This window comes from Myotis yumanensis, unplaced genomic scaffold (genome assembly GCF_028538775.1).
Source record: "Myotis yumanensis isolate MYYU_CA2020_CCGP unplaced genomic scaffold, mMyoYum1.0.hap1 SCAF_2, whole genome shotgun sequence".
NCBI classification, from domain to species: Eukaryota; Metazoa; Chordata; class Mammalia; order Chiroptera; family Vespertilionidae; genus Myotis; species Myotis yumanensis.
In genome coordinates this window covers 173,672,145-173,697,064 of record NW_027223753.1, presented here as the reverse complement: position 1 = coordinate 173,697,064, position 24,920 = coordinate 173,672,145, and the positions used below count along the sequence as shown (strand labels likewise).

General features: G+C 46.3%; 1 protein-coding gene and 1 pseudogene across 5 annotated transcripts in view; both read right to left on the bottom strand.

The window, feature by feature from the left end:
* Nucleotides 1–24,920, bottom strand: part of IGF2BP2 (insulin like growth factor 2 mRNA binding protein 2) — a 154,779-nt gene that overhangs the window by 109,276 nt on the left and 20,583 nt on the right. The window lies entirely within an intron of this gene.
* On the bottom strand, nt 18,598–18,838 carry LOC139002233 (small nuclear ribonucleoprotein G pseudogene; annotated as a pseudogene).

Here is a 24,920-nt window from a genome sequence, read left to right as displayed (position 1 = left end):
AACTAGAGGCCCGGTGCATGAAATTCGTGCAGGGGTAGGATCGCTACGCCTGGCGGGCAATCAGGACCCATCAGGGCCTTCTGGCTGCTGGCTGGGGCCTTCCTTCACTCTGCACCACCCCCTGGTGGTCATAGCATGTCATAGCAGGCAATTGAACTCCCAAGGGGACACTTTGCATATTAGCCTTTCATATATATACTAGAGGCCTGGTGCACAAAAATTTGTGCACTCGGGGGGGGGGGGGGAGGGGGGTCCCCCAGCCCGGCCTGTGCCCTCTAGCAGTCTGGGACCCCTCGGGAGATAATGACCTGTTGGCTTAGTCCTGCTCCCAGGTGGCAGAGGGCAAGCCCAATCCCTAAGTGCAGCCCCTGGTCAGGCTCAGAGCAGGGCAGATTGGGGAGTTGGGGCGCCGCCCCGTCATGCACAGAGCAGGGCGGATCGGGAGGTTGCGATGCCACCCTCAGTCACGCTCAGGGTAAGGCCGATTGGGGGGTTGGGGCACCGCCCCCTGTCACACTCAAGGCAGGGTCGATGGGGAGGTTGTGGCGCCACCCCCTGTCATGCACAGAGCAGGGCTGATCAGGGGGTTGGGGCGCTGCCCCCTGTCACTCACAGAGCAGGGCCAATCAGGGGGTTGGGGCGCTGCCCCCTGTCATGCACAGAGCAGGGCCCATCAGGGGGTTGGGGCGCTGCCCCCTGTCACTCACAGAGCAGGGCCCATCAGGGGGGTTGGGGCTCCGTACCCTGTCACACACAGAGCAGGGTCAATCAGGGGGTTGGGGAGCTCCCCCCTGTCACACACAGAGCAAGGCCGATCAGGGGGTTGAGGAGCTCCCCCCTGTCACTCACAGAGTAGGGCCAATAGGGGAGTTGGGGCACCGCCCCCTGTCACACACAGAGCAGGGCGGATCAGGGGGTTGGGGCGCTGCATCCTGTCACACTCAGGGCAGGGCCAATGGGGAGGTTATGGCTCTACCCTATCACACACAGAGCAAGGCCCGTGGAGGGGGGTTGGGGCGCCACCCTCTATCACCCACAGAGCAGGGCCGATCAGGGGGTTGGGGCGCCGCGACTGTCACACTCGGGGCAGGGCCGATGGAGAGGTTATGGCTCTACCCTGTCACACACAGAGCAGGGCCCGTGGGGGGGGGGGGGGGGCAGGAGGGGGAGGTTGGGGCGCCGCACCCTGTCACACACAGAGCAGGGCCAATCAGGGGGTTGGTGCACTGCACCCTGTCACACACAGAGCCACAGGGCAATCAGGGGATTGGGGAGCTCCCCGCATCAGGCACAGAGCAGGGCTGATCAGGGGGTTGGGGCACCTTCCCCTGTCACGAACAGAGCAGGGCGGATAGGGAGGTTGTGGCCCCGCCCCCTGTCACACACAGAGCCGCAGGGTGATCAGGGGGTTTGGGCACTGCCCCGTCATGCTGATCCCGGTGCCGGGAGCCTCGCTGCTCCGCTGATCCCGGTGCCGGGAGGCATATTACCCTTTTACTATATAGAATAGAGGCCTGGTGCATGGGTAGGGGCTGGCTGGTTTGCCCTGAAGGGTGTCCTGGATCAGGGTGGGGGTCCCCATTGGGGTGCCTGGCCAGTCTGGGTGAGGGGCTGAGGGCTGTTTTCCGGCTGGCGAGTGACTGAAGCTTCAAACCGCTCCTTCTTTTTTTTTTTTTTTTTTATTCTGGGCCAGCTTTAGCTCTGAGGCCTTGCTGCTGAAAACATCAATACAATGTTGCGGTCTGGCTGGCTTTCAGTCCGGCTGGTTTCTAGGGTTTTGTTTAGCTTCTTATTTGCAACATAGTACATAGTTGCTTAGAGTTGCAGCTGAGAGGCCGGCAGCGGCAGGCGGGGAACGTTGGAGTCCGCAGTCACTGGAGCAAGCAAGCCTCCCTGCTTGCTTCAGTGCATGGCTGCCAGCCGCCATCTTGGTTGTCAGTTAATTTGCATATACTCACTGATTAGCCAATGAAAAGGGTAGCGGTCGTACGCTAATTACCATGTCTCTCTTTTATTAGTGTAGATATATATAGATTGGTATATGAGTGTTTCTACAAAAGGAGAGAGACCAGTACTATGAACCTATATGTACCCATCACCCAGTTTCAACAGCCATCAACATTTTGCCATTTGTGTTCACAGGCCAGAACTTTAAAGGTCATGCCTTCTAGGGCTAGAGCTCAAACACGTATGGCAAAATGTAGCTTCCTCTGAAAACACACCCCTGTACATGAGTTAATGCGTGGACACACACACCCATACAAACAGTAACTCCCAAACCATAAGCAGAAACCAACTGGAGTGAGATCTCTCCATCAGATTCCTGCTCCTCAAAGGGTGGTCCCTGCTCAGCAGCGTCAGTATCACCTGGGAGCTTGTCAGTGATGCAAAACTTCAGGGCCCATTTCAAACTTCCTGCGTCATAATCTGCGGTTTAAAAAAATCCCCAGGTAATTGGTCTACACGTTAAGATTTAAGAAGCATTGATCTGCTCTAGACAACCATACCTCCCCTCTGCAAAGCTTTGCTTAATTAACTGGTTCTGAGGAGCTGGGCAAGAAACTTAAGTGTGAACAACAGTGTCAATTTTACCTTTAAGTTTGCAATTAACACTTGGATTGCGGGAAACGAGTTAAGTCGGCTCTCGTGAATTGCGCGTACTCCGCGGGAGCCGTCTTAACTCGGTTTATATAGATTTGCGGTGGAGTGCGGGAAACGTGTAAACTCGGGCCGATTGTAACTGCGTATTACCAAATATTTGTTTGTTTGCCGTTCACAAAGATACCTACCTGCGTATGCGAACCGTTTCATACCCATTGGGGTAATAGGTATCTTAAACTAACTCTGATTTTGCGCGGGAAACCTAAATAATTGCCCGCGCCATCTTATGTTTTGGCGGGAAATTCACCCGACACCGTAGTGTTAACTAGTCAAACTTAAAGGCATGCAATTTGTGACCTAGTAATTCCACTTTTCAATACCTACATCAGGGAAATAGTCACATATATGCTTAAGTAGAATTTTTGTAGTTGTTGTTAATCCTCACCCGAGGATATTTTTCCATTAACTTTTAGAGAGAGTGGAAGGGAGGGGAAGAGAGAGAAATATTGATATGAGAAAGACACACAGATTGGTTGCCTCCTGTACACGCCCCAAACAGGGCCCAGGATTGAGCTTGCAACCAAGGTACATGCCCTTGACCGGAATCAAACCTGGAACCCTTCAGTCCGAGGGCCAACACCCTATCCACTGAGTAAAACTGGGGCTTAAGGAGGATTTTACAAAGATGTCTACCACAGCATTGTTTGGAACTAAAAACAACCTAACTGTCCATCAATAGGAGAATGGTGAAACAAATCCACACAGAACAGCAAGCAGAGCTTAATGTGGATGAGCCAGATCATGGGAAGTTCTCCTAGACAAGTTGATGCTCAAAATGCAAGCTGCAGAACGTTCCACTTAGTATAACCTTCGTTTAAAACAAAAGGAACACAAATGCAACAGTACGTATTTTCTCTAGATACATACAGGCATAGGCAGAGGAAGAGAAAGCGAACCAGGTACCTGGAAGGACAGGTGCCAAAAGGCAACGTGATTACATCTGGGGTTGGATGAAGGAGATTGGGATTAGGAGTGGGAAGTAAAAGGTGGATTATAATGTTTTATCTCTTCCCTTATTTATGGAAAGGAGAGTGAATTTTTGTATCACTTGTGAGACAATTTTTTTTTTAAAGTAGCTACACAGTTTCTTATGGCAAATGAATTTATGTAGAGAAAATATGGTCAGGGCAAGACTACAGAAAAATAGATAGAAAGTTTAAAGACCGCCGAAACCGGTTTGGCTCAGTGGATGGAGCGTCGGCCTGCGGACTGAAGGGTTCCAGGTTCAATTCCGGTCAAGGGCATGTACCTGGGTCGCGGGCACATCCCCAGTGGGAGATGTGCAGGAGGCAGCTGATCGATGTTTCTCTCTCATCGATGTTTCTGGCTCTCTGTCTCTCTCCCTTCCTCTATGTAAACAATCAATAAAATATATTTTTTTAAAAAAAATTTAAAGATCTTTGACAGGCTGTATGGACCGTGTGTGTTTGTGTGTGTGTGTGTTTCTGTTTTCAACACATGCATTCAGCTAGTACTGGGCATATCTGCACTATTTAAAAATGTCTTCAAAAGTGTTATGCTGTGCTTCTGTGTATTTTTGTATTCCCTTCTTTTGTCTAAGAGCTAAGTGAGAACAAGTTATATATGTGATTGTTTCTATTGCTACATATTTCGGGTTCCTAGTTCAACAGATAATGATGCACACTAGCCAAGTGAGTAAGTCGCCAACCTATCCTATCTAATAAAAGAGAAACATGGTAATTAGCCGTACAGCCGCTACCCTTCCCACTGGCTAATCAGGGCGATATGCAAATTAAATGCCAGCCAAGATGGCGGCCGGCAGCCATGCACTGAAGCAAACAGGGAGGCTTGCTTGCTCCAGTGACGGCGGACTCTAACGTTCCCCGCCTGACTTGCTGGCCTCTCAGCTGCAACTCTAAGCAACTATGTTGCAAATATAGAAGCTAAACCAAACCCCAGAAACCTGCTTTAGTCAGCCGGCCTTCAGCCAGCCGGACCGCAACATTGTATCAAATACAGAAGGTAAACAAAGGCCAGAAACCTGCTTTCAACAGCCGAGCCTCAGAGCTAAAGCTGGCCCAGAATTTTAAAAAAAGAAGAAGAAAAGGAGCGGTTGGGAGCTTCAGTTACCCGCCAGCCTGAAAATGGCCCTCAGCCCCTCACCCAGGCTGGCCAGGCACCCCAGTGGGGACCCCCACCCTGATCCAGGACACCCTTCAGGGCAAACCAGCTGGCCCCCACCTGTGCACCAGGCCTCTATTCTATATAGTAAAAGGGTAATATGCCTCCCAGCACCGGGATCAGGGGAACCGCAAGGCCTCCTGGCACCGGGATCAGCGTGATGGGGCAGTGACCAAACCCCCTGATCGCCCTGCGGCTCTGTGACAGGGGGTGGAGCCATAACCTCCCTATCCGCCCTGCTCTATTCATGACAGGGGAAGGTGCCCCAACCTCCTGATCAGCCATGCTCTGTGTGTGACAGGGGGGAGCTCCCCAACCCCCTGATTGCCCTGCGGCTGTGTGTGTGACAGGGTGCAGCGCCCCAACCCCCTGATCGGCCCTGCTCTGTGGTTGATAGAGGGCGGTGCCCCAACTCCCCTATCGGCCCTACTCTGTGAGTGACAGGGGGGAGCTCCTCAACCCCCTGATCGGCCCTGCTCTGTGCGTGACAGGGGGGAGCTCCTCAACCCCCTGCTCGGTCCTGCTCTGTGTGTGACAGGGTACAGAGCCCCAATCCCCCTGATGGGCCCTGCTCTGTGCATGACAGGGGGCAGCGCCCCAACCCCCAGATTGGCCCTGCTCTGTGCGTGACAGGGGGTGGCACCGCAACCTCCCCATCGACCCTACCTTGAGTGTGACAGGGGGCGGCGCCCCAACCCCCCAATCGGCCCTACCCTGAGCGTGACTAGGGGTGGCATCGCAACCTCCCGATCCGCCCTGTTCTGTGCATGACAGGGGGCAGCGCCCCAACTCCCCAATCGGCCCTGCTCTGAGCCCGACCAGAGGCTGCACCTAGGGATTGGGCCTGCCCTCTGCCACCCGGGAGCAGGCCTAAGCCAGCAGGTCGTTATCTCCCAAGGGGTCTCAGACTGCGAGAGGGCATAGGATGGGCTGAGGGACCCCCTCTCCCCCCCCCCCCCCCCCCGAGGGCACAAATTTTTATGCACCGGGCCTCTAGTCTATATATATATATATATAAAAGCCTAAGCAACCGAACGACCAGTCACTATGACGCGCACTGACCACCAGGGGGCAGATGTTCAATACAGGAGCTGCCCCCTGGTGGTTAGTTCGCTCCCACAGTGCGAGCGCAGCTCAGCTGACCGACCCGTCCCAGGGGCCCACCAGTCCCCAGCAGCCACTCACTCCCTCAGTAGGCCTGCAGGTCCAATCTCCAGAGAATGGGCCAGGCACCAATGGACCAGCACTGCTGGCATGATCCTGCCGGCGCCGCAGGCTTCCTGGAAGTCGCCCTCGAGCACCACCATGGCCACTTCCCCCTCCCTAGAAACTTTCCAAGGAAGAAACAATATAAAAGTGGCCATCAGTTGGCTCCCAACAACTGGTGTGAATGTCAGCGGGATGAATCCTGATCTCGGGCCAGCAAGGACGTCCCACTCACCACCCAAAAGGCTGATCGCATGCCGGCCACACCCACCCCTCGGGATCCCACCTATGCACGAATTCGTGCACCAGGCCTCTCGTGTAAAATAATAGCAAAAAAAAAATCCCTAGCCCTAACCGGTTTGGCTCAGTGGATGGAGCGTCGGCCTGCGGACTCAAGGGTCCCAGGTTCGATTCTGGTCAAGGGCATGTACCTTGGTTGCGGGCACATACCCAGTAGGGAGTATGCAGGAGGCAGCTGATCGATGTTTCTCTCTCATCGATGTTTCTAACTCTCTATCCCTCTCCCTTCTTCTCTGTAAAAATCAATAAAAATATATTTTTTAAAAAAATCCCTAAGAGGTAGGCAGAGCATGTACTGTCCTCATTATAGTAGCTAAAGAAACGGGCTCATAAGGCTGGATAATGTGCCCAAGGATTCTTTTACCTAGTAAGTGGCAAAACCAGATCTTGGCTCCCACAAGTCCTCTACCCTTTCGGTTATACTATATCTGCCATGCTGCCATACTTACATATGACACTTACCTACACATTTAGGTAGTTTTTTAGATAGGTGCAGACGGAAAACTCTCAAGAGAAACCTTAAAATTCAAATAATATGTGCATTTTGGGGATCTCATATCTATTTATTTTGAGTTTCTTTTCTTTTCCCATACATTGCCTAGAACAGCCTAAGAAGATGAGACTGAAAAAACACATTATACTACCACCCTATCCCAAACACAAAGTAGAAAAAGAGGGAACTCTAACTGTTCTGTTTTTTAAAAATGTGGCTGTTATAGTTTATATGAAAGATAAAATAAAACACACCCTGACCAGTGTGGCTCAGTGGTTGAGCCTCATCCTGTGCACTGAGAGGTCGCAGGTTCGATTCGCAGTCAGGGCACATAACCAGGTTGCGAGCTCAATTCCCAGTAGGGGGTGTGCAGGAAGCAGCTGATCAATGTTTTGCTCTCACGTCGATGTCTTTCTGTCTGTCTGTCTGTCTCTTTCTCTCTCTCTCTCTCTCTCTCTCTCTCTGTGAAAATCAATTTAAAAAAACAACAATATAAAAGTAGATGGAACCTGGAAAACATTATGCTAAGTGAAATAAGCCAGCCAGAGAAAGACAAATATCATTTGATCTCACTCATATGTGGAATTTAATGAACAAGCTGAACTAACAAGCAAAGCAGAGACAGACTCATAGAGAGAGAGCAGGCAGACAGCTCAGGGGTGGGGTGGAGGTGGAGGGTTGAACAAAAAAGAGAAAAAGAGAAAGAACTCATGGACATGACAATAGTGGGGGGATTGTGGGGGAAGGGGAGAGGTGAAAAGGGTATGGGGGGATAAATGGTGACCAAAAAGAAAAATAGGGGGAAAAAGTAGATAAATACTAAGTACCCATCTCCCAGCTATAACAATGATCACAGCCCATTAGAAAAATCCTAGTGATAATGTAAAGTGTTAGGGAGTAGGGGTGAAAGGGAGAATCTAGTTGTCTGTCCTTAATAAAGGAAAGTGACAAGACACCTGGAAGCTTTTCTTTTTATTTATTTATTTATTTATTCAATGTATTTTTCTTTATTTCAGAGAGGAAGGGAGAGGGAGAGAGATAGAAACATCAATGACGGGAGAGTTATTGATTGGCTGCCTCCTGGACACTCCCTACTGGGGACTGAGCCTGCAACCGGGGCATATGCCCTTGACGGGAATCGAACCTGGGATCCTTCAGTCCGCAGGCCAACGCTGTATCCACTGAGCCAAACCAGCTAGGGCACCTGGAAGCTTTGCATGTGAAATATTCTCAATCTGACTTACAGGTTTGTAAAGTTAATTTGTTTTTAAGTTTGGAGTGAATGAGGTTAAAAGCTCACAGTAGTCTTTAGCTATCAAGATAATACAACTGACTTCTTGATCCTCTTAAGCACTGTGACTAGAGAGAAACTACTCTGAACCCACTTGCATGCCTCTATTTATAGCAGCAAGCACCAAGTCTTATGGGAAAAGATCCTAAACCATTTAAAAATCAAACTATTTTAGGCATCTCACAACTTTCTAAGAATTTTGTTTGTTTTAACATTGTTCCCAAAAGTTGGGTCATAAATCGTGTGTGTGTGCACGCACACAAGGGTGCCTGTTTTGGGGAAACGTGCAAAATGAGGTTAGTGGGTTTGAAGCGTTATAGGCTCTATGAAGAGCTCTAACCAGGGCTGCATTTATGGGGTAAGGTGCTGGCAGTTCAAAGTATGACTAAGAAATGAATTAGCTGCCTAAAAAAAAAAAAAACAACCCAACTTTTTTTTTTTTTTTTAGAATTGGGCAGAATATATATACTGTTAAAAAATATGAATCAAGTACAGCTCATTTCAAATATTAGACATAGTTCCCAAAACCACTGAAAACATATATGTACTAACTGGGATTTTGCTAAATTTAAACCCTGACTCAGTAGAGTAAGACAAGTCCTTCTTCTTCTTCAGGGGAGGGCAGAGTGGAAGAGTTGCCCCAATAGACAGGACTGCTAACAACGCCCGCTGTGTGCCAGGAACTTCATGTGCCAGGAACTTTTTTAATGATGTAGAGAATTATTAGTCCTTCCCCTTTCTTTTCAATGAGTAAAAGCCAGTTGAAGATTTTCAAAATCTGCTTCAGGTCACAGCTAATTTCCAGCGCTGGTGTTTGACTTCAAAACCTACCTCTTGTCTTCTTTACCACACTGACACTCAACTAGGCCAGCACCCTATGTTTGCTTCAGGTAGTCTTGAAATAAGTTTTACTGACCATCTCTGCTTGGAATTAACCTCTGGGCATGGCTTTCTATAATGTGCCATGTAACATTCACATCCATTTATATAGAAAGTTGTATTAATACCCACTAATTTTGAGAAAGAAGCCTCCACTACACAGTGGCGCTTACAAGGTGGTCATCAAAAAATGGTTATTCCTAGTAATTTTATTCCAGCACCAGAAGCTCAGAATGTAAATTGATGGGCACAGCTACCGGTCTTGTCTGAAAATAGCTTCATGACTAACTGTGTCCACACAGTGACGAGAATATGTTAAAGCACAAGACTTGTGGGTTGCAGGGCAGCCTCCATGCAAGTTGACTGGGATCATAGGTTGAGGGCTGGGAAGTGGAAGTCACTGGCTTTCCAGCTTGGTCACCAAATAGCACCCACTTAAGATTTTTACCAAAGTCATGCTGTTGTGGCTATTGCTTTAAATCCTTTCTTAAGGAACATATATGAAGAAGTTATGCGGTAGGGATTAACCACCTGTCAGCTCTGTGCCTTGTGTGATCAAGTTACAGGCTTGACACAATTAGCAATTGTAATTAATTACATAATTTCCGGTTCAAGTTTAATTCCACTAAAATGTCATGGTGAAACTAGGCCATTTAGGAAGGTTTATGGACCAAAGGATAATGATAAGCTTAAAGGCTGCCATATGGTTGATTCAGATTCGAGACACTCAGGATGCTTGTAAACCAAGAGAGGACCTTCTTGCTCCATGAACAGCAATAAAAGTAAACATGCCTCGCCCTGATCGGTTTGGCTCAGTGGATAGAGCGTCGGTCTGTGGACTGAAGGGTCCCAGGTTCGATTCCAGTCAAGGGCATGTACCTTGGTTGCGGGCACATCCCCAGTAGGGAGTGTGCAGGAAGCAGCTGAATCGATGTTTCTCTCTCATCGATGTTTCTAACTCTCAATCCCTCTCCTTCTCCCTTCCTCTCTGTAAAAAGTCAATAAAATATATTTAAAAATAATAATAATAAACATGCCTCTCATATATGTTGGTTTCTGAACATTTGGACTCTTACTGAAAACAGATCGATGCCTCTGCTAGAAGATGGCAATGGAAGGCCTAATTTCGCTCTGGGCCTCTCTAGGGCTGCACAGAGCTCTGCAGAGGTGAAGGACTTAAAGCGCGGAGGGGGGAGGGGGGGGGGGCAGGGCCACTGTGATTGCCTGGTCAGCAAATGGAGTTCTCATCCGTGAGGGCAGGGCCAAGAGTTCCCAGAAATTCAACACAGCAGTTGATTACAAACTCAAGGACATAAGTCAGTTGGATTCGAACCGGGATGTCACTGTGTAACTCTACATGCCAGTGCATCTGCACCTGGTTCTTGGTTTTTACCACTTTATGTAAAAACACCTCAACTTTCAAGATCTGATTGACCAAAGTGGCTAACATCTGTTTATGCCCAACCAATAGCCTAGAGCAGTGGTCGGCAAACTCATTAGTCAACAGAGCCAAATATCAACAGTACTTCAAAATAGACTCGCCCAGGCCAAAAACCGACTTCTGCGCATGGGCCACGAGGTTTCAATCGCACTGTACGCACACCCACACGTGGTATTTTGTGGAAGAGCCACACTCAAGGGGCCAAAGAGCCACATGTAGCTCGAGAGCCGCAGTTTACCGACCGTGGGCCTAGAGACGTACTATATCTCTTTTTACATATTGTGGCTCTTTGAAAGGCTCCAAATCATTATAATTTCTAAGATATCTCACCACCCCCCAAATTTCAATCCTTTAGGGGCAACATGGCCCCATGGAGAATTTCATGGTCTAGGGTAGATGTTCATATAAGTCCCATAAGATATCTGGAAGAGTATGTACACACGTACACACACACACACACACACACACACACACATTTTAAAATCAAATTCTTAAAGGACCCCATAGTAAATATTTTCGGTTTTGTGGGCTACCTACTGTCTCTATGGCATATTTTTCCTTATTTTGTTTTGTTTGTATAGCCCTTTAGAAATATAAAAAACTCTCTTACTTCAAAGACACCCTACATCAAAACAGGCTACTGGCCAAAGTTGGCCTGTGGGCTAGAGTTTGCTGACTCCTGATTTAGAGGGATAACAGCTAACATTTTTTGAGATCTTACCATTTACAAAAAAAGTATCTGTTTGTAGAATGGTGGCTGCCAGGGGCTGGGTGCAGAGGTGAATGGGGAGTTATTGTTTAATGGGTATAGAGTTTTAGCTTTGCAAGATGAAAAGAGTTCTGGAGATGGGTGAGCACAATAATATGAATGCACTTAACATCACTGAACTGTACACTTAAAAATGGTAAGATGGTAAATTTTATATTACGTGTATTTGTTGTTAAAAATTAACTACTTGCCCTAGCCCGTTTGGCTCAGTGGATAGAGCGTCGGCCTGCGGACTGAAGGTTCCCAGGTTTGATTCCAGTCAAAGGCACATTGCCCAGGTTGAGGGCTCAATCCCTAGTTGAGGGCATGCAGGAGGCAGCTGATCAATGGTTCTCTCTCATCATTGATGTTTCTCTCTCTCCCTCTCCCTTCCACTCTGAAATCAATACAAATATATATTTTTTAATTAACTGCTTAACTTTCATATAATACCAAAAAAAACACATAAAGTAAAGACATTTTATAGCTGAGGAATGGGACTCTATAAGAGCTTTCACAACTTGCCCACGCTACAAAGCTAGCAGCTGGAGTGCTGAGACTTAAATCCCAGTCTTTGGTTCTAAAAGATTGAGCTCTTCCTCATTCTCTCACCACCAAGAACTTTTTCTATTTATTTTTTCCAATAGATGCCGTCTTGCCAAAGATTTTTATCTGCTAAACAAGCATCACTTACTAATACTTTGCTTTGCGTCTTAAACAATCACTCACAGATACTGACAAACAGAGCTTCAGAGCCCTTCAGGGGTCAGCCCCTTCTTAAAAGATAACCTCTAAACTGACATGATTTCAGCCAAAAATCAAAGACATTTGGATTCTAGTTAAGATCTTCCTTTAAATAAATGTAAGGTCTGATGACCTTTCCTATCTGTCTGCTTCACTCCACTACCCAGTTCCCAGAACAAGGCCCAATATGTGGGAATATGAAGAACTACTCGTCCTCCTTTATTTCTTGGCCCTTTGTGTTTAGGAAACCTCATAATATCAGTGAAACTATTGAAGGCAGATAGAATCCAGGACCTCTTTCATCGCTCAAGTTTTATGATTTCATAGTTATGCCAGTGGTATTCCTTCAGTCAGTCAACCATAACTCTCATACTGCAGCACAGGATGCTAGTGTGTGTTCTTGCGAAAACACAGAGCAAAATGAAAGAGGAACCTAAAGTGTAGTGGGGTATAAAGTCCATAACTTGGCAAAAACAACAAAAAAAAGACCTTGAAAGATTTTTAATGAGCTTGGAAAAGAATCTTAACTAGTTGTTGAAACGGAGTCCCCATGGACTAAAGCAAGCAAAAAACTGCTGGGGCTGCCTGTTTATAACAGTTCCCTCAAAGGCAACAGTCTGTGATCTCCCTGGGCTTATGACACACACTGAGCCTAGGGTACCTCATCCCCTTGGCTGTATCCACTGTCACAGCCACATGACTTAGGCCAGGCCAATCAGAAGTCTTCCCTGGGATTTTCAAACTGAAACTAGGAGGAAAAGGACCCTATTTTGTTCCAGGCCACAGGCAGTAAAGATGGCTATAGACTGGCACTGACCATGGATGGTATTAACTTCCATGCAGAGAAAAGTCCATGTTTAGTAAGAGAAAAATGAAGCCATTGCTCAAAGATAAAGACAAAAGTTGGAGAAAAAGAGTGAAGGAGCCAAACAGATACACAGCTGTGTTCAAGCCCCTGGTTTTCCTGATCGTCCTTAAAGCCCACTCCATCCAGCCCACCCACCCTGCAGCTTGGTTAAATGAAAAAAAAAAAAAAAAAAATGCTTAAGCTGGATGAAGTGAGTTTCTGTTACTTGTGACCAAAAATCTTAATGCAGGGCTGAGGCTGCTGACTGACCTGGAAGGATGAAATGCGTCATTCCAGGGAAAGTAGGCCAAAGGTAACCAGCTCCTCAACTCACCCTGGACTGGCTCCTCCTTCCTCTACCTCGAGTTCTCATCTGAGAAACTAGGTTAAACCTCATTGCTACCAGGTGTGTTCCAATCCCTTAAAAAGGCAGGTGTGATACAATGTACTGTTTAAGCATTTTGATTTTTAGACAGAAGTGAGCTCCCCCGGAACCCCCAAGTAGGATTATTTTTATCTTGAAAGCCCCTTGATATTTTATAGAGCATCCAGAAACGAGTGTGAAAAAGTGACAGGACTTCAGGCTATACATAATAAAGAGCTTTAAGGGAACTGTTCAGAATGTAATCCCTTTAAACGGCTCATGCAAATCATACTAATCTAGTGAAATAAATCTTGCATCACAAAGAGAATTATCCAGAAAAAAAATTCACTTTCTTCCAACCCAGCCACCATCCCAATTACCCTTTATGTTACTTATTTTGTATCATCATTTTCTTACCTTTTCTTCCTATGATTTTGTTATTGGATTTATTGGGGTGACATTGGTTAATAAAATTACATAGGTTCCAGGTGTATCATCATTCTATAATACATCATCTGTATATTGTATTGTATGTTCACTACCCCAAGGCAAGTCTCCTTCCATCACTATTTATTGACCCTTTTTCCTTCCCCCATCTTCCTTTCCCTCTGGTAACCACCATAAGTTTGTGTCTATGAGGTTTTGCTGGTGTGTTTTTTTGCTTAATCCCTTCGCCTTTTTCACTCTGCCCCCATCCAACTCCCCTCTGACAGCTGTCAAGTGTGTTATCTGTATCTATGAGTCTATTTCTATTTTGTTTGCTATTTTTCTTTTGTTCATTAGATTCCACATATAAGTGAAATCGTATGGTATTTGTCTTTCTCTGACTGGCTTATTTCACTTAGCATAATACTCTGCCGGTCCACCCATGCTGTAGCAAAAGGTAAGACGACTTCCTTCTTTTTTACGGCTGAGTAGTATTCCATTGTGTAAATGTACCACAGCCTTTGTATCCACTCATCTACTGATGGGCACTTGGGCTGCTTCCAAATCTTGACCACTGTAGTAATGCTGCAATAAACATAGGGGTGCATACATTCTTTTGAATTACTGTTCTGGATATATTCCCCAAAAGTGGTATCACTGGGTTATAAGGCAGTTCCTGATTTTAATATTTTGATGTAACTCCACACTGCTTTCCACAGTGGCTACACCAATCTGCACAGTGCACGAGGGTTCCCTTTTCCTCATCTTCATCAGCACTTGCCATTTGTGGATGTCTTGATGATAGCCATTCTGACAGGTGTGAGGTGTTATATCACTGTGGTTTCAATTTGCACTTTCCTGATGACCAGTGATGTTGAGCATCTTTTCATATGTCCACTGGGCCATCTGTATGTCCTCCTTGGAGACATGTCTACTCGGGTCCTTTGCCCATTATTTAATTGGATTGGTTTTTTTTTGGTGTTGAGTTTTATAAGTACTTTATAAATTTTGGATATTAACCGCTTATCAGATATATCGTGAATATGTTCTCCCATTCAATGGATTGTCTTTTCATTTTGACTGTTTCCTTTGCTGTGCAAAAATTTCGCTCTGTGGGACGGTGGAGAGATGGAGGCCCTGTGTCTCCTCTTCTTGCTGATCCTAGATGTCTAGACAGGCATACCTTAGAAATACTGTGGGTTTCGTTCCAGACCCTCTTCCTATGATTTTAATTATTTTTTTCCATATGAAACTAGCTGAAGCTATTCACCATTAAATCTGCTCCATTTTACCTAAGATTGGGGAGCTATGAATAGAAACAATATGCAATGAAATTAGTCACCAGGCACAAGGAAAACAGATAGTTTGCCTTAATAAAAAACTCATAAAATTAATAATTTGCAATAAAATATCTGAAAAGGTTATTTTTTAAATATCTAAAATTATTATTTCAGACTTTATTTAAAAAGGTAAATAAGAATTACTCTCTAATCCAAGACTATGTAAAAGCAAAGTGCCCATATAATGTTTTTCATTATTTTATTTTTAAAGACAATTCTGAATAATTGTAAAAGTCACTTTTTTGTCACTAATAGTTAAGGCAAGAGAAGAGATTTTGCCAGAGATAGCACTTAATTCAAAGTCATTCTACACATTGCTAAAACAGCAGGTTTCTAGAGAACAGTTTCACCCCAGACTTGGTAAGTGCCCTCCTTCTGACGAGGGTCCTACCAGCCTATAAGCTCCAGAAGAGCAGGCGACGGAACTGTACTGGTCCACTGCTATGCTTTTAGTGCTGGCACATCATAGGTGACCACTGAATGTTTTGTATATGTAAGGAGATCAGTAAATAAATCCAACTGCATGTCCTACTGCCAGTGCTGATGAGGAGTTTGAGATAAGAAAGTTTTTGAGAAACTGACAAGGTTGAAAATAGAGAATGTAAAAGTTCCTATTTTCTTTTTCTTAAATTCAAATGAATTCAGCAAGTATTGGGGGTTGGGGAAAACATGTCCTCTGTGGCAGGCACTGGACTGGTAGCTGCTGTCACACAGATAAAGACGACAGAGCCCCTTCCCCTAAGGTGTGCATCTGAGTGAGCTGCTGTCACCTGGAGGCCCAACTCTCACAGGACCTATCCATTCACCAGGACGTTCATCTTTAGTAGGATTGTAAAAGTAGGAAAAAGTGAGAGGAGGAGGCCATGGAAAACTGATTTTTAAGTGCACTTAAGTATCCTAACCAGGCATTAAAAGCTTAGAGTATCGCCCTAACCGGTTTGGCTCAGTGGATAGAGCGTCAGCCTGCGGACTGAAGGGTCCCAGGTTCGATTCCGGTCAAGGGCATGTACCTTAGTTGCGGGCACATCCCCAGTAGGAGGTGTGCAAGAGGCAGCTGATCCATGTTTCTCTCTCATTGATGTTTCTAACTCTCTATCCCTCTCCCTTCCTCTCTGTAAAAAATCAATTAAATACATTTAAAAATATGAAAATAAAAAAAATAAAAGCTTAGAGTATCACCAGAGGCCCAATGCACAAAATTTATGCAAGGGGCTCGGCCTTCGCAGCCCCGGCCTCGTCCAGAAGGTCATTCAGCTGTCTGGTCTAAATTAGCATATTACACTTTTATTATTATAGATATAACCTATTACTCCATAACAACGTTTCTACAGGAATCCTAACAAGGATGCTATAGTTCCAGAAACAAGCTTCCACGTCCCTAATTCCCCTTCTCTCTCTCTCTCTCTCTCAGGCAGAGGTGGAGGGAAAGAGACGGAATAAAGAGCAACTTTTACAATGGGGGCTCCCCTATTATGGGAAACTATGAGAAGGGAGGAAGGGGACGGTGTGATATTCCTGCATGTATGGATCATTTGAGTACTTGAAGATGGGAGTGTGGCTGCATCTTTCATTTTGAACCTCATTAAGCCCTGATGCACCTTCTCATACTGAATTCCACCTTACTGAAGATATTGCTAATTACTGCCATCTGCTTGAATATATGAACATAGACAAATCACTCATCAAACTATAGCCAAATCTGTTAAAAAGCAGATCATTACTTTATTAGCTTCAGATAACATCAAATTATAACCCCTCCAAACACAGCAGGTATAAAGAATAAAAGTCTAACAATTTTGGAATTGAGTATCTGAATACTCAATTTTGAATTCTCCCCAATACCAAAAGTAAGAGAGAGAGAGAGAGAGAGAGAGAGAGAGAGATTGAGATTGCATATGTATTCTTTTAACACAGCTGTTATCAAAGATATCAATGAAAGTTCTCTAAAAACTGCAAGCTCTTTCATCTCTCCATCTATTCACACAGGGAACACCAATTATGTGTCAGATACCACATTAGCCTCAGGAAATAGGGAGATATAGCCACACAAAGAGGACACACCCTCAATTAGTAATACCAAGTATTATTCTTTCTATTTCTTATCTGGACTTGTTAAAGTCTAACTGAATGACTAATGAGTGGAATGAGAGTGGATGATAAACTCCAAGTCCTATCCCATAATAAATTAGAGTTAGAGTAGAAGTTAAAAATAGATTAAGTGCGCCTAGCACTTAGAAATCCACAGATGCAAACACAACCAGGAGAGTATCTGGTCACACCATAAGCATTCCTGAAAGGTACCATAAGCAGACCTATGAAGAACTAGTGGCCTTGCACTGCAATTGATAGCTCCCAAAGCCCCTAAGACCCTCTCCTAAGTAGGCCACAGCTCTTCCTCCTCTATCCCAGCTAGAATATTCTATTGTCCAACACACAAGAGCAAAGAGGTTTGACTCTTAAGTCATGGATATCATAAACATGGCTCAATAGTCGAAAAACTGTTCAGATCTCAGCATGGGGGGGCGGGGGGGGGGTGCTGGATTACAAATCAGGTTGGATAAGAATCGCTTCTTGAACCAGAGATAATCTTTCAGTTCTAAAAAATTATCAAATAGCATGGCTACAAGTCTCCTTACGTTAAGGAGTGTGGTATAGAAGAAAGACAAACGGCTTTGTAGTGAAGGCAGATGAAAGGTTTGTTGCCTTTCTCACTGGTGGCCTTAGGAGAGTGGAAATCTCCCTGAACTTCAGTCTCCTCTTTTGAGGAATGAAGTTGCCACCACTTGCCTCACAGGGCTATTGGGAGATGGGCAATAATCCATATAAAGCAATTAGCCCAGTCAACAGCCTGTTTTTCACGCCAGGCTGTCTATACCTCCTCTGATCCAATGTATCGCATGCTGCCCACACATGGCACTCGGAGTGTGTTAAAGGTAAGCTCAGCCTGTCAATCAGTCTGTGTGCTTAATAAAAAGCAAAACTCTTACACATGGGCCTACTTGTGAAACCTAAGGGGAAGGAATAACTATCTGCTCCAAAGCCAAAAAAGGAACAACTTTTACATATAGCTCAGGTAAGACAGAACCTTTTCCGTGGATTACTGAAAACAAAAACAACTTGGAAGGAAGTCTTATCCTTGCAACAGTGATAAAGAAACTGATTTCTGATGCCACAATTGTTAGGTCAAAGGCACTATAAGAAATAGCCCCTGCCAGGCTTGCGTGGCTCAGTGGTTGAGCATAGACCCATGAATCGAAAGGTCACGGGTTCGATTCCTGGTCAGGGCACATGCCCCAGTTTCGGGATCCCCAGTAGAAGGCATGCAAGAAGCAGCTGATCACTGTTTCTCTCTTCCACTGATGTTTCTATCTCTCCATCCCTCTCCCTTTCTCTTTAAAATCAATATAAACATATTTAATTAAAAAAAATTTTTTAATAAGAAATAACCCGTCTCTGGGCCTGATGTCAAAAACAGGTTCAGGACCCTAAAATACAGCTTTGGAATCTGACAGCTCTAAGGAGCTCTGGTCCAGCATGGAGAGCAGCGAGACAGGATGGACAGATTAAAATGCTTACTTCTTTTCTTTTTTTCTCGGTACAAAAGGTTATTTAACAAAAGTTCAATGTGAAAATGTGCACAACCCAATTTTTATATTGTAGTAAAACAGGAGCTGCGGAGAGGGGACAGGTGGAAGCAGCTGATGTCGCTGGTGAACATAGTCATTCCTTATACTTGCTCCAAGGTTTCAAACATGATGGTAGTTTCCTCGTGTTGCCATCATTCTGATACTATTCTGTTGTCCACTAATTGCCACCTCCACACATTCATCTACCGCAAGATTCATAAAGGGATCAAATCCCCGCAATATTCCTTGGATGTGTCTGCCACCATTTAATTTCAATGATAACTTCTTGTCCCTAAATTTCTTTAACTCAGGAAGGTGAGCTTTGCTCATGGTGTCTACTCAGCGAGCTCAGAGATACCCTTTATTTTCAAACATGCCCCAGACAAGGGTTGGTCAGAACAGGTTTTGGAGAACTGGTCTGCCCTCGAATTGCAGGTATGCCTGGCTCCTTATCTTACACAGGCAGTTGTTCCTAAACAAGTATTTCTTTGCTAAGGACTTGTAGACTCAGAATTCTAGAGCAGGCAGAAGAGTGGCGATGATTCAGCCAACATCCTCTTTACTGATGTGAAAACTAATGGCCAGATGTGTGGGTCACAGAGCTAGTTGTTAGAACCAGAATTAGAAGCCTGACTTCACCGTCTCATTCACATTAGTGAACAGCCAGAGTTCTCTTCCTATTAGTGTTTTGTTGCGTGTGTGTTTTTTTAATTTTTTATTGATTTCAGAGAGGAAGGGAGAGGGGGAGGGAGAGAGAGAGAGAGAGAGAGACAGACAGTCAGACAGACAGACATCAATGACCAGAGAGAATCATCAATCGGCTGCCTCCTGCACGCCCCACAGTGGGGATCAAGCCCACAACCCAGGCATGTGCCCTGACTGGGAATTGAACCATGACCTCCTGGTTCATAGGTCTACGCTCAACCACTGCGCCATGCCGGCCAGGCTGTTGTGTGTTTTGTAAGTGTGGCTTTATTTGGCGGTCACCTCTTTTTTCCCCTCCTAACTTCTTTATAAAATATACATAACATAAAATTTACCATTTTTAAGTGTACAGCTCAGCAGTATTAAGTACAGTTACACTGTTGAGCATTCATTACCACCATCCATCTCTAGAACTTTTCATCTTCCCAAACTGAAACTCTGTATCTATTAAATACTAATTCCCCAGTTCCTGGCAACTACCATTTTACCGTGTGCCTCTACGAATTTGACTAATGTAGGCGCCTCAAAGTGGAATCATACAGTATTTGGCTTATTTCACTTAGCATAGTCTTGAAGGTTCATCCGTACTGTAGCACGTTTCAGAATTTCCTTCCTTTTCAAGGCTGAATACTATTCCATTGGATGAATATACCACATTTTGTTTATCCATTCCCACAGACACCTGAGTTGCTTCCACCTTTTGACTACTGTGAATACTACTGCTATAAACCTAAGTGTACAAATATCTGTTCGAGTCCCTACTCTCAATTATTTTGGGCCTAGCACCCAGCCGTGAAACTGCTAGATCATATGGTGTTATCAGTGCTATTTTTATAAGTGTCTCGAAGTAAACAAAAAAAAAACGAATCATGCTGGTTGGTAAATTCTTTTTAAAAAAATGAAAATTATTGAATGTTTTGTTCCTGGACTTAGCTTTACTTAAAAACAAATTTTATGAGAAATCTTTTAGAGGCTGTGAGAGGTAGAGGGAAAAGCATAGCAATGACAGTGAGGAGGATGACTTTGTATTAATGTCCAGTGTGACACCTGACAAGCTTTCTGAGCTCTCAGCATGAATTTCCACAGGGCAGAGAGAGTGGTCTAGATCAGCAGTCGTCAACTGGTGGTCCGTGAGGTTCAAAAGGTTGGCAACCGCTGGTCTAGATAACGCCAAGTCTCTGGATTCTGCGAGTTCTATAAATCTATGGAAAAACTTACTGAATCATTTTTCTTAATCATTTTTATTTTCTTTTATTTATGTTTGAATTACTAAGCATACTAGAGTTTAAAGAGCTGTTTCTAGTTAAAGAACTCAGTATATTTTTTGAGACAAGAGTTCCAGGGGCAATGAGAAGAATTCCTAAGCTAGGAAAAGAATCGGCAATGATTTTTCTCTTAGTAGTACATTTATTTGCTAATCGCCTTAGAATGTCTCCGGTGTAGTACCTGTATAATCTGAGTCACTGTGAACTTGTGGTTATTTTATAGCAGTTGATATAAAACTATTATATGCACACTGAGCTCAGTATCAGCAGGACATACTTGCCAAGAAAAGTTTGCTACAATAGTTTGATCCAAACAACACTTCAGTCACTGAGCAACATACCAGGATCCCTAACTGAAAATGCATTCTGAGTCATAATGCAGGCCTGGCTACAGGTAAGACACCAACAACGCACTCTCAAGCCCAGCCATTCTTGGCCCTTCCTAACAACCCAGACTGCAGACATCACTCTTTCCCAGGAAGGATTTGCAGGATGAGCCACGTGCCCGTCTCCCCCAGCTTCCCACAACGCCATCTGCTTTAGTGTCCACCAGGAAGCAGGCTTTCTACTCCTGGGGCCAGAAGGGCAAGATACTGATAAAATTCCTCATGTCTGTTTCACCAATCAATAGTTCAACTATTTAAAGTAACTTCTACGGAAAGCTTCCTATGCTGGGTACAACCTATTCAATCCGTAAAATCCTGGGAGGTAGGTATGTTCATGCTCACGTTAGGAAAGGAGATGGAAGCCCAGAGAGTGCCCTGTCGGGAGGCACACTGGAGGGAAAGAGCACAGCCGGGTGGGACCCTTCCCTAAACCATTTGCCCCTACTCTCCCAAGTCTATGACCACCTGGCCACCCACAAGAGAACATTCGCGGTTCCTCTCTTAAAAAGCAGGCTCTAATGATTTAATAACTAATCCATGGCTTTTCGGTCAGGTGTGAAGTATACAGATCGCACATTCTCTTACCTTTATTTCTACTGATAGGCAGAATTTGGAAGAAACCAAGGGGAGAAACCTTACTTAGATCAGCCCTTTCATTAAGAGGCTAGACCAGGGGTGGGCAAACTTTTTGACTCGAGGGCCACAATGGGTTCTTAAACTGGACCGGAGGGCCGGAACAAAAGCATGGATGGAGTGTTTGTGTGAACTAATATAAATTCAAAGTAAACATCATTACATAAAAGGGTACGGTCTTTTTTTTCTTTTTAGTTTTATTCATTTCAAACGGGCCACATCCGGCCCGCAGGCCGTAGTTTGCCCACGGCTGGACTAGACGAATTCGTGCATGGGTGGTATCCCTCAGGGTGGCCTCACAGCCCCGCCTGGCATCCCGCTGTGGCCTGGCACTGGCCCTTCAACTGCTCCACCATCCCGCCTGTGGGGCGATTGCCACCCCCCCCCACCTCACACCCGCCTTGGCTTGGTTCCACCCCCTCACCTGCTCCACCATCCCACCACAGTCCCACTCTCATCAGGGCCCATGGGGCGGCAGTGCCTCCACTGCCGCCCACTGTCAGCCATGTTCTGTGCTGCCCCCTGGTGGTCAGCGAACGTTGTGATGAGCAGTTGAATCGATCGCCCGAGGGGACAATTTGCATATTAGGCTTTTATTATATAGGACTAGAGGCCCAGTGCACAAAAATTTGTGCACTCGGGGGGAAGAGGGGATCCCTCAGCCCGGCCTGTGCCCTCTCGCAGTCTGGGACCCCTCGGGAGATAATGACCTGCTGGCTTAGGCCTGCTCCCAGATGGCAGAGGACAAGCCCAATCCCTAGGTGCAGCCCCTGGTCGGGCTCAGAGCGGGGCCGATTGGGGAGTTGGGGCGCCGCCCCCTGTCATGCACAGAGCAGGGCGGATTGGGAGGTTGCGATGCCACCCTCAGTCACACTCAGGGTAGGGCCGATTGGGGGGTTGGGGCACCGCCCCGTCACACTCAAGGCAGGGTCGATAGAGAGGTTGCGGGGCCACCCCCTGTCACGCACAGAGCAGGACCCATCAGGGGGTTGGGGAGCTCCCCCCTGTCACGCACAGAGCAGGGCCCATCAGGGGGTTGGAGAGCTCCCCACTGTCAAGCACAGAGCATGGCCGATCAGGGGGTTGAGGAGCTCCCCCCTGTCACTCACAGAGCAGGGCCGATCAGGGGATTGAGGAGCTCCCCCGTCACTCACAGAGTAGGGCCGATAGGGGAGTTGGGGCACCGCCCCCTATCACACACAGAGCAGGGCAGATCAGGGGGTTGGGGCGCCGCCACTGTCACACTCAGGGCAGGGCTAATGGGGAGGTGATGGCTCCACCCCGTCACACACAGAGCAGGGCCCGTGGGCGGGGGGTTGGGGGGGCAGGGTTGGGGTGCTGCCCTCTATCACCCACAGAGCAGGGCCGATCAGGGGGTTAGGGCGCTGCACCCTGTCACACACAGAGCCGCAGGGTGATCAGGGGATTGGGGAGCTCCCCCCTATCAGGCACAGAGCAGGGCTGATCAGGGGGTTGGGGCGCCTTCCCCTGTCACGAACAGAGCAGGGCCGATCAGGGGGTTGGGGCGCCGCACCTTGTCACACACAGAGCCACAGGGTGATCAGGGGGTTGGGGAGCTCCCCCCTATCAGGCACAGAGCAGGGCTGATCAGGGGGTTGGGGCACCGCACCCTGTCACACACACAGCCGCAGGGCGATCAGGGGGTTGGGGAGCTCCCCCCTATCAGGCACATAGCAGGGCTGATCAGGGGGTTGGGGCGCCTTCCCCTGTCACGAACAGAGCAGGGCGGATAGGGAGGTTGTGGCCCCGACCCCTGTCACACACACAGCCGCAGGGTGATCAGGGGGTTTGGGCGCTGCCCCCGTCACGCTGATCCCGGTGCCGGGAGGCATATTAGCCTTTTACTATATAGAATAGAGGCCTGGTGCACGGGTGGGGGCTGGCTGGTTTGCCCTGAAGGGTGTCCTGGATCAGGGTGGGTGTCCCCACTGGGGTGCCTGGCTAGTCTGGGTGAGGGGCTGAGGGCCGTTTTCAGGCTGGTGGGTGACTGAAGCTCCCAACTGCTTTTTTTCTTTTTCTTTTTTTCTATTCTGGGCCAGCTTTAGCTCTGAGGCCTCGCTGCTGAAAACAGGTTTCTGGCCTTTACCTTCTGTATTTGATACAATGTTGCGGTCCGACTGGCTGAAGCCTGGCTGACTGAAAGCCGATTTCTAGGGTTTTGTTTAGCTTCTATATTTGCAACGTAGTTGCTTAGAGTTGCAGCTGAGAGGCCGGCAAGTCAGGCGGGGAACGTTGGAGTTCGCCATCACTGGAGCAAGCAAGCCTCCCTGTTTGCTTCAGTGCATGGCTGCCGGCCGCCATCTTGGCTGACAGTTAATTTGCATAAGGATATGCTGATTAGCCAATGGGAAGGGTTGCAGTTGTACGCTAATTACCATGTTTCTCTTTTATTAGTGTAGATAGGATGATTTTTTTACAACAGAAACACCCATATTACCACCACCTCCAACACCTGCAGATAATGATTGGGTCCCAGTGTTTCCATCCTCCTGTAGGTTCCTGGGAAGTCTATTGGGGGAAAAGAAATTCATCAAGTCTTCCTTAGACATTTTAAAAGACTTAAACCAGGGGTCCTCAAACTTTTTAAACAGGGGGCCAGTTCACTGTCCCTCAGATCGTTGGAGGGCGGGACTATAGTTTAAAAAAAAACTAGTCGGCTGCTAAGCAACAGGCAGCAGCAGCAAAAACACCCGGCGGGCCAGATAAATGTTTTCGGCGGGCCGCAGTTTGAGGGCCCCTGAAAACTATTCAAATCTTTCCTTTTGAAATTCTAAGAGTGCAAACAGTGTTAATTCTTACTACATAATAGGTTCAGGAAACTGTTTCCTATGACACATGCATTTTTCTACAGCACCAAGACTCTTGGGGAGGTATTAGGTTATGCACTATATTTATGATGATTTTATTGGACCTGGAGCATAATTTTATTATTTTAAATGACTGTGGAGCTTTCTAGTTATTGCTATCGTTGATTTTATGGCACAGTATTGGTCCCATCTATGATTTATTTGATGCCAAGACCTTGACCAGGAAGTCAACACCCAAAAACGACATTGTGTCTATGGGAAATACCACTGACTTTAAAACACCTACTTTTATGGGAAAGTTTTTATTAATGCAATGCCATGAAAGGCGGGAACTGCCCGCTCAAGAGGACATTAAGCAAAATATAAGGATAAAATTTTCTTTATCTCCTAACTTTTAGGAGAAAGAAGCATTATTTGGGATTAATTTTTTTAAGCAAGCTCCAGAGAATAATGTGGAGTATGTCCCAAAGTTCTGTTCTACCCCCTACATCAGTGGTCCTCAACTCTGGCTGCATATCAGTACCCAATGAGGGCATTTAAAAAATAGCTATGCTAGGCCCCACCCCAGACCGACTGAATCAGAGTTTCTGGGGGT